General features: G+C 33.7%; 1 protein-coding gene across 2 annotated transcripts in view; it reads left to right on the top strand.

The window, feature by feature from the left end:
* The window catches only part of LOC106880364 (protocadherin beta-15), a 94,879-nt gene that overhangs the window by 67,829 nt on the left and 16,885 nt on the right, over positions 1-10,165 (top strand). The window lies entirely within an intron of this gene.

Genomic DNA, 10,165 nt, shown 5'->3' with positions numbered 1-10,165 from the left:
GAGAGAAATTTTTTTTTCCTTAGCCGCTTTGTCTCCCTCTTCCACTTTTTAATTTTTTTTTTAGACGCTTGGCAAACTATGTTTCTCCCCTTGTCACAAACACACTATTTCTTTCTCTCTTTCTTTCTCTCTCTTTCTTTCTCTCTCTCTCTCTCTCTCTCCTTCACGCGTGTACGCACAGATTTGACTTCGCCATGTCAAACTTCAAAATTGGTAAAACTTTATCGATTTTTACAGCTATACGCGGGTGCCTCTGAGAGAAAAAGTTGACAAAAACACAGATAGGGTCATGAACAATGTCCTCCTAAAATTGGAGCGACATGCGTTCTAATTTGTGGACGTGCATAACCCACATTCACGTACACACACACACAAACATCTTGTGTTTTATAGATATTGATATGCATACATATATGGGTACAGGACATCAAAAAAATGTGGACAGAATGATAAACAAAAACATAGAAAACGAACTTTTTCTCGAACAACGAAAATAAGAAACAAACAAACAGAGAAACGAGGCATGCAACATAAAGAACATTCCCTTCATCAGTTTTCCCCTGTTTTATCTACTCTGCGATTCGAAGGTAAGGACAAGATGCGACTTCGTTAAAACAGTCCTTCCTGCAAAAGCAAATTAAATAAAATTGGGGATCTTTTGTCGGGGGTGAAAGTAGTAACAAAAACAGGGAAGTGAGAACAAAGCAGTAAAAACGAACGGTGAGGGCTGTTAAGCCAAGACGATGTGAAGTGCTGAATTCTGGAGTAACGAACTTTGAGAAGAGACAGATAAAAGCATGTCTTGTCTTTAGAAAGGAAGTGGAAGAAAGCGAGAATGGCTGTTAGTCACGTGAGATCAATGAGAGAGAAAGAGGGAGAACGGTGAAGGGGATAGGAGAAGAATAGGAAAAGGGTGAGAGAGAAAAACAGAAAGGAAGAAGAACAAGATAGGGAGATAGATAGACAGAAAAGAGATAGAATAAGAGTGCACATCGTAATCATTATGATAAAACTTACTTGGAAAAGGACGTGTGGCGTTCGATCATATAATAACATAAATAATATATAAATATATGCATATATACATATATGTACATACCTACATATATATATGTATATATACATACATATATGGGTACAGGACATAAAAAAAAACGTGGACAGAATGAGAAACAAAAACATAGAAAACGAACATTTTTTTCGAACAACGCCACGCATCTTTTTCCAAGTAAGTTTTATCTTAATAATTACGATGCACACTCTTATTCTATCTCTTTTCTGTCTATCTCTCTCTCTCTTGTTCTTCCTTTCTATTTTTCTCTCCAACCCTTTCCCTATTCTTCTCCTCTCCCCTTTACCATTCACTCCCTCTCTCTCTCTCTCACTCTTCCTCCTTGATTCTCTCGTTGATCTCACGTGACTAACGGCCATTCTCTCTTTCTTCCACTTCCTTCCTAAAGATAAGATTTGCTCTTCTCTGTCTCTTCTCAAAGTTCGTTTTTCCAGTGTTCAGCACTTCACATCGTCTTGGCTTAACAGCCCTCACCATTTGTTTTTACTGTTTTGTTCTCACTGCACTGTGTTTGTTACCACTTTCATGCTTAGCCAGCATGGACAACAGTTATTAAATTATGATGATGATATATATACACAGACACACATATATATATATAGAGAGAGAGATGGGAGTGTCATTCTATCTGTGTTTGTTCCCCAACACTGCTTGATGACCAGTGCTGGTGCTTTTTGTAACTTAGCAGTTTGGCAAAAGAAGCTGACAGAATAAGTACCAGACTTAAGCAAAAAAAGAAAAGAAGAACCAATGTCAATTTCTTGGGCTAAAAATTTGGCCACAGTCTAATGACTTAAAGACAAAAGAAAGATCTATATACACAACCATGTGTTTGCCAGTAAAGTTGGTAGCCAAAGCACTACCCTAGTTAGAAGATGGTGAAGAGGACAGTCAGAACTGAGTGGCAATTTTATGGGGGAAGCACCACTTTTGAGTTTGCTGTGGGCAATATGTATTTTTTCTGAGGGCCCACAGACAGAAAACTGAAGGGCTGTCCAGGGCAGCTTACACTCTTGTTAAACTAGTTAGCCACAGAATTAAAGCTTGTTCTTTTAGTAAGGGCTACAGAGTCCTGAGTATTACAGAAATGTGTTTGAAAAAAAACCCATCAAGAACAATGAGGAGGTTGCTGAGAAAGTATGTAGATGTCTCTGGCTAAAAAACCAGTGAGTGGCAGGGTGAGTTGAGTGCATTTGGGCACAAGCTTTGGGTTGATCATCATAGGGGAAGTGAGGATGTACGATGTATGACATGAGGATGTATGTTAAGTGATACATGAGGATGTATGTTGTGAAACTTAAAACATCCTGAGATTCTGGGATGCAACATTGACAATGTTACTAGTTATTGTAACTATAGATGTGTAGAGAACAGTATACCTGTGTATTTGAGTTTGCATGTATACATGCATGTGTGTGTACGTAATATATGGTGTGTATGTGTTTGTGTGTAATACATGGTGTGTATGTGTGTGTTGAGAGAGAGAAAGAGACAGAGTGAGTGAGGGAATAAGAGTTGGAGGAATAATGTTTAAGAATGTGTATGAATGGTGATTCCAGTTCAATAACTTTGTTTACACATTCCTGCTTTAAATATCGATTTTATTCATATGTCAGTACTGAATATTTGTTTATTTGTCTTAATGTAACTGTCTTAAATTTACACTTAGTCATATTCAGTTGACTATTTGAGAGAAGAAACAGAAGCTTTTCCATGCATTCAAAATTCTTTTCTAACTGTAATCTGAACCTCCTGACTCTGAAATCAAATCTTAACCCACATCTTCATAAAAATAATGGGAATTTAAAAAAAAATTGGAAGCCATGTGGAAATGTGAAGAAATAATAATACAAGAAAAAAAAAAAATCTTAGAATTCTAAAAAAAATGAAAACAACAATATCACAAAAAGCAAACAACAAATGAAGTGAATGAAAAATAATTTGAGTGCTGAACTTCATGATAACCAATTTCTTACAATGGCATGATTTAATTTATTGAAGGAAAATAAAATGTCACGATGTTCATGTCTTCCAAGAAAAAAAAAATGACATAATTATTATTCCTTGCCAAAATAATTATATAATTTCCTTGTTGAATATCATGATGTACAGGCCCAGGAAGACCAGACTGACATTGTTTCAAATAGTTGAGCAAAGTTTTGTAACTGCTGACCTCATCTTTTTCGAGTTTATTTACATTTGTGCATATAATTTTTAGGACATTTTATAATTAACATCATATTTAGATACAGAGATTTTTTTTCCTTTAAATATTTGCATCAAGGCTATATCTCTATCACTTTGATCTCTGTTGCTCATTAGCGTTGTATTCTTCAATGAGTTTAAATGCAAGGATTGCAAACTGAAGCTTCAACACAATTTTTGTTTCTCCTTAGTCTCCTTTTAATATGGTCTCCACTGTCAGTTCCAGGCACCTTTTATACCTTCTCTCTACTGGAGAGGTGCATAGATAGCTGGGCAATTAACACTGAAGTAGCAGTCCATCAGTTATTCCAATGAATGTTCCAATTGATCAGTTCACTGGAACAGCTCTGCTTGTGAAGTTAACGTGCAAGTGGCTGAGTACTGCACAATCATGCATACCCTTAATGTAGTTTTCAGCAAGCATGTGACAAGGCTAGCCATTTGAAATACAAATATTACACATTTTTGCCAGTTGGTGGACTGGAGCAATGTGAACTAAAGGATCTTATTCAAGAACACATGCCACTGGGAATTGAACTCACGAGCTCACAATCATGAGCTAAATACCATAATCACTAAGCCATGCATTCTCACTTATCCATATGTATATATTTATATATATGGATACACACATGCACATATTTATATCTGTATGTGTGTGTATATATATATATATATATATATATATATATATATATATACACACACACAATGGGCTTCCACACAGTTTTCCTCTACCAAATTTATTCACAAGGCATTGGTATTAGAAAACATTTACCCAAGATGCTGTGCAGTGGAACTGAACATAAAATCCCATGGTTGCAAAGCCAGCTTTTTAACCACTCAGCTATGCCTGCACATGTTAGTTATCAATCTGTAAACATAACACAAATGTTTCATCTCTATAGAAGTTAATAATTTGAAATACTGGTTTCAAATTTTGGCACAAGGTCAGCAATTTCAGGGAGGGGTTAAGTCGATTACATTGACCCCAGTGTTCAACTGATACTTATTTTAATGACCCCAAAATTGTAAAAGGCAAAGTTGACCTTGGTGGAATAATAGTTCAAAATAATATAATCTAAATATAAAAATGACTTGTTATAGAGTATTCTAAATTTGTTCTGTGTTTATATTAAACAGCAATTAGACCATATTAATCTTTATTTATCATGAAGTGCCATCTCTATTTACACCTGCACATGATAAACTTATCAAGTTTGCCTGATACAAAGATTTATTTCTTACCCACAATACCACTTACTAGTAGCAAATATATTTAGCGATTTAAAGAATTCAAGTAATTTCCATTGGGTTGAATTTAACTCTTGCATTACTGCCTTGTTTCTCAGTTAGTGCTACATGCTTTGTCTCTTTTCTGATGTCTCCATACAGGAAATTTTGTACTGTGAACAGGGCAGCACTAGGATGTTCTGAGCCCTATGACCATCTCTATAATGTGTACTCCTGTTCTTCTATTTATAATTCTTTCATAAATGCAACTAAGTGTAGTAGCTTTTTATATATATTTTCTCAGATTTGTAGCAATAGTTCAGCTGGTAGTGATTCAGTATTGTCTTACTACTGTAGTATTGTTTCTAGAATGACCTAAGTAATGTCTATGTTTTATTACCAAATTTTCATGATTTTGGCAAGGTAAAGACATTTTGTGCAAGGAGTTCAGAAATTACATAGTGTCATTGAATTTCAGTACCCAAGGAAATGGTTTTGTTTGTGGAATTAGCAGATGGAATTCATTATGAGTGGAATTTGTAGATGGAAACTGTATAGAAGATCATACAATAAAATTATTACCTCTGCAGTATAGACACTCTATGACCCAGCTATATTTACACTGCATGACAATGCTTGATGTACAAACTGATATGTACTCTGACATTGCCAAACCTGTTATTTCATCGTGTGTTTACATGTGAAATTGCCAAATTCTATATAACACTGATTATTTGATGGCAACTTTCTGCCTGCTGTGCATAGTTTAAGTGAGATACATACATACATACATATTAGACTATCTGTGACCCGTCGGGTCACTGGAAAACTCTGAGTTTCCCAGCAACGGAGTTTTGTTTCATGGGTTTTGTTTTCTTTTTCAGGTTATTTAGCATGTTTTCAATGAATGTGACACCGAAATCACGTGTAAACGGCTCCTTTCCTCAGAAAAGGAAAGATTTGGCTGCTATTTCTTGCACGCCCTGTTAGCCCGTAACAGCTATTTCGTGTCCTTTATCACAAATAGCTGTTACGTGGTAGCAGGGCGTGCTAGAAATAGCAGCCAAATTTTTGGAGGTGAGGTACGTTGAATACACACGAAAATAACTATTTTACACTGAGGTTATGAACGGGTCTTTTATGAAAGATTTACTATCTTTTTAAAGTCATTTTCACTTTAGAATATTTTTTAAATATGCCAAAAAAATTATTGTAACAGTATTCACTTGAAAATAATTAAAAAAAGACATTGAAATATTATCTGTTTAAGGAAAGCTAAAATATAAATACTACTTGTACAAACAACTTACATTTTTAAAATCAACTTTACTTAAAAATATTTCTAAATGATTAAAATATTGTGTTTAACAAAAGCGAAAATAGAAACATCTACTGTAAAAAAAAAGTCGTTTTTTGTTTTGTTGTCAACTCACTGTCTAACAGAAAGATAAAGGTTCCTTCCCTTTCAGGTTGAAGATTATTTTTGGAACATTTTCCTTTTATGCACCGTTTTGAGTATTTATACTCTGAAAATGTCTAATATCTCGAAAACCACATTACTGTTCATATTAACATTTCAGGATTAACTTAATTCATAGTATTTTCCCATTATGCACCAGTTTGACCAAGTAACATTGCAAGCAAGCAAGATTCGTTTGTTTACATATATGTAAATTAATCATAAATATAAGGGATTAGCAATTGAGTTGCTTCTCCAACATACTGAAAATTTAGAAATAGCAGTCAAAGAACTACTGATTCTAAACTACAAATTTTTCTCTAAAACGGAGTTTAGAATCAGTAGTTCTTTGACTGCTATTTCTAAATTTTCAGTATGTTGGAGAAGCAACTCAATTGCTAATCCCTTATATTTATGATGATAAATGGTCTTACCGATAAAGGTTTTTTTTCATACTGAACTACTTGGCAAAATTGTTAATTATTGATTCTGTTATTAATTGACGATTCCCTGCCCTTATTTCTTATATGTAAATTAAGGTAGCAAGCTGGCAAAATCATTAGGTCAATGGGCGAAATGCTTAGCGGGATTTAGTCTGCTGTTACATTTTGAGTTCAAATTCTGGTGAGGTCAACTTTGCCTGTCATCCTTTCGGGGTCGATTAGATAAGTACCAGTTACACACTGGGATCGATGTAATCAACTTAATTCCTTTGTCTGTCCTTGTTTGTCCCCTTTATGTTTAGTCATGGGCAATAAAGAAATATATATATATATATATATATATATATATATAAATATATGCACATATGCATACATATGTGTGTGTGCATTTTGATGGGCTTCCACAAACCAAATTTACTTTCCATCCACTGAATTCACTCATAAAGTGTTGATTGAGCCAGAGCTACAGAAAAAGACACTTACCAGAAGGGACTGAACCCAAAGCCACACAGTTGCATAGTAATCTTCTCAATCACACAGCCATGCCATCGCCAATGTTTCCTCATAAAAATTTCATTTGTTACTATGTCGTTACTATGTCATTACAATGTCATTACTATGGTAATTCAAAGAGTTATGGTTATATGCCGTGCAGATGTATCTGGTGCTCGTTTTAAAGAAATGCTAATCCAGATCTGATTATAAGAACATGTATTGTCCAAATATATAAACCAAGCCAATTAACTCTGTGCTTCTCAGAACATTTCTATTTATTTATTTATTTTCGTTTATTTATTTATCTATTTGTTCTTATTTTGCCATTACCATTTTTCCCAGTCGTAGAAAGAGGAACCTAATGTTTTACAAATCTCTAATCGTTTATTTGCATTGAATTATATGACACTGAGTCCTATCTTTTAAAGCTGATCAGTGTCTACATTTATTCTATTATTTATTCATTCACAAGCTGTCTCTGTGAAGCATGATATTTTATTTTATTATGCATATATATATGTATGTATGTATTTATGTATATATATATATATATATACATATGTATATACGCGTAGGATGTATACATTGTTTTCTTTCTGTTTATGTGCGATCAAACTGATGTCCATCCACATCATTTACACTCAGTATAAAAGAAACCATTCTTTGAACAATCCGAGCATAACAATAAATTATTTTTTGCTTTTGTTTTCTATTACATTTCAACCCATTTTACTTTTATGCTAAATCTTTGCTTATTATATTTCTAAAACTAGGATGGGTATTCCTCAAATAATCTAATGATTGAGTACATTATTCTTGTCCAATTTGGGCAATTTCTTAATAAATTTATCACTGTTCCAAATACATTTATCTATTATTTTCTTTGAAGTTTACTGTTATTTAGAAGAAATAAGATTACATTAACTGTTCTCCTATTGCCATTTATCACAATTTTGTACTTGGAACCTGTTTTCTTGCTGTTCCCTTGTTTATTAATTGCATTGTTTTCAACAAATATATGCATTTACATGTCTAGCTAACTATTTGTTTGTAAATATATATATGTGTGTGTGTGTGTGTAAATATGTTGATTCTCTTTTATGGAGGGAATAGAATATCTCATCCTGCAGGATACAAAATGAATGTCAGCCTCCAGTATAAAGAAACAAAATAGTTTCACTGGTTTTGAACTTACAATGCAATAATTAGTTGTGAAGTACCTTAGTCACTCAGTTATTTCACCTACACAAACTGACATACAGACACATGCATACATACATACATGCATGCATACATCACATGGCTCTGTGTGTGTGTATCTTCTCCTCTCTGTCTGTCTCTCTCTATAAATATATATATATAGGTATAGGTATAGGCTGTGAGGTAAGATGCTTGGTTCTCAACCATATAGTCCTGGGCTTAGATTATTATGTGGCACCTTGGGCAAGTGTCTTCTACTATAACTTCGACGGGCAGGTTATAATAAATCCAAAAGCATGCAAAGTAAAGTTTATAGGTTTTGGTTCCCCCATAGAAATGTAATTTAATATATAAACAATCATAGCCATAAAATAAATTTTCATCTTTTAAAATGAGAAAAAACTAACAGTAAAATGGAAAATAATGTTTATTCTTGTATACTTCCACTTTATGTATATTTGAAAGGTTTTCTCCTTTCTTTTTAAATTGCAAAGTCTTTGATCAAATCCTCTCTATGAACACTTTGAAATTAAATTCCTCATCATATAAACCACTTGAAATATCATTTTAGCAAGTTTAAAGTGATTTCTTTTGTACCATAAACTATTTACCATTTCTATGGTGCCCCCACTTCCCATGATGCCCAAAGCACATGCTCATTTTGGTTAATAGTTGATCCAGCAGTGGAAGAACTAGGGGAAATAGTACCTTGTCTGAAAACGTGTGATGGTGTTGTGACACTAATATTACATTGTTGGATACATAATATAAATATCACTGTAGTAGTAGTAGCACATAGGGAGTTAATTCATCTTTCTCTCTCTCTCTCTCTCCCCACTTTTTATCTCCCTCTCTCCTCACTGTCTTGCTCTCACTCCTCACTCTCTTGCGCTCACTCCTCCTCAGTTTTGCAGAGAAGAAGTATCATGTGCTAAGTAACTGAATCTTGGTTTAGGGCTAGTGAATGGTAGTTGGGCTGAGTAGGTGGAAAATGGATATCACTTTAATTTATAAGTTTGAATGCTTTCATATTAGAATAGCAATTATTTTTCTTATACCTTAGGCAACAAGAAGGGCATCCAGCCATAGGAAATGGGCCTTGTCAAACTTCATTTGATCCATGCAAGTATGGAGTAGTGGATGTTAGAATGATGGCGATATATACGAATACACACACACACAAAATATATTAATATACATATATATATATGCATAAATACACATACACACACACTGAGTTATACACACACACATATATATATATAAATACCAACACATTATACTTGTATACACATACACATAGAACACTTGAAGACCTAGCTATTTAATTGTTTGACTTCTGGGCGAACATATTCTCTTCAATTTCTTGTATTGATTGCCTACCATCTTCCTGAGGTGTAAGAAAAATAATTGCTATTCTAATATGGTAAACATTCAAACTTATCAATTGAGGTGACATCCATTTCTCATCCTACCTACCTCCAACAGCCATTCTCTAAATCTAAACCAAGAGACAGCTACAGAGCACACAACACCTCTCTCCAAAGAAGAAGCAGACATAGGAACAGTCAGACACACACACATATTCTCTCTCCCTTGTATACATACATACACTGACTTCCTCCCTATGTGCTGCTGCTGTCCTGATATTTATGCATCTTTGTATAGCATTTGAAGTTTTTCATTCAGAATAAGGTTTAGCTCTGTGAATAGTGTTTCCTTTCTCAATCAACATCAACATAGAAATTATTGCCACTGACTAGATATATAAATAAATATTAGAACAGCTATGTTTGATAAAGCCTGTAGTTATGGTTTTAAATTACTGTAACAATTATAAGATATCAGTAGAAATATTGGAGCCTTTCTCTTCAGTTCAGTTATTTATAATTGAAGGTTTGAGAAATCAAATACTTTTTGTTTTCTTTTCATTCATTTATTTTTCAAAATTAAAGCCGACACAAAATGAATCAAGAAATAAAAAAGACGAAACAGGATAAATTTTACTTGTTTATATTCGTTTTTGTATCTGTGTATGAAATTAATTCTGTGATATAT

The sequence above is a fragment of the Octopus bimaculoides genome, chromosome 14 (assembly GCF_001194135.2).
Source record: "Octopus bimaculoides isolate UCB-OBI-ISO-001 chromosome 14, ASM119413v2, whole genome shotgun sequence".
NCBI lineage: Eukaryota > Metazoa > Mollusca > Cephalopoda > Octopoda > Octopodidae > Octopus > Octopus bimaculoides.
The sequence above is the reverse complement of the archived record's forward strand: the minus strand, read 5'-3'. Positions and strand labels throughout refer to the sequence as shown.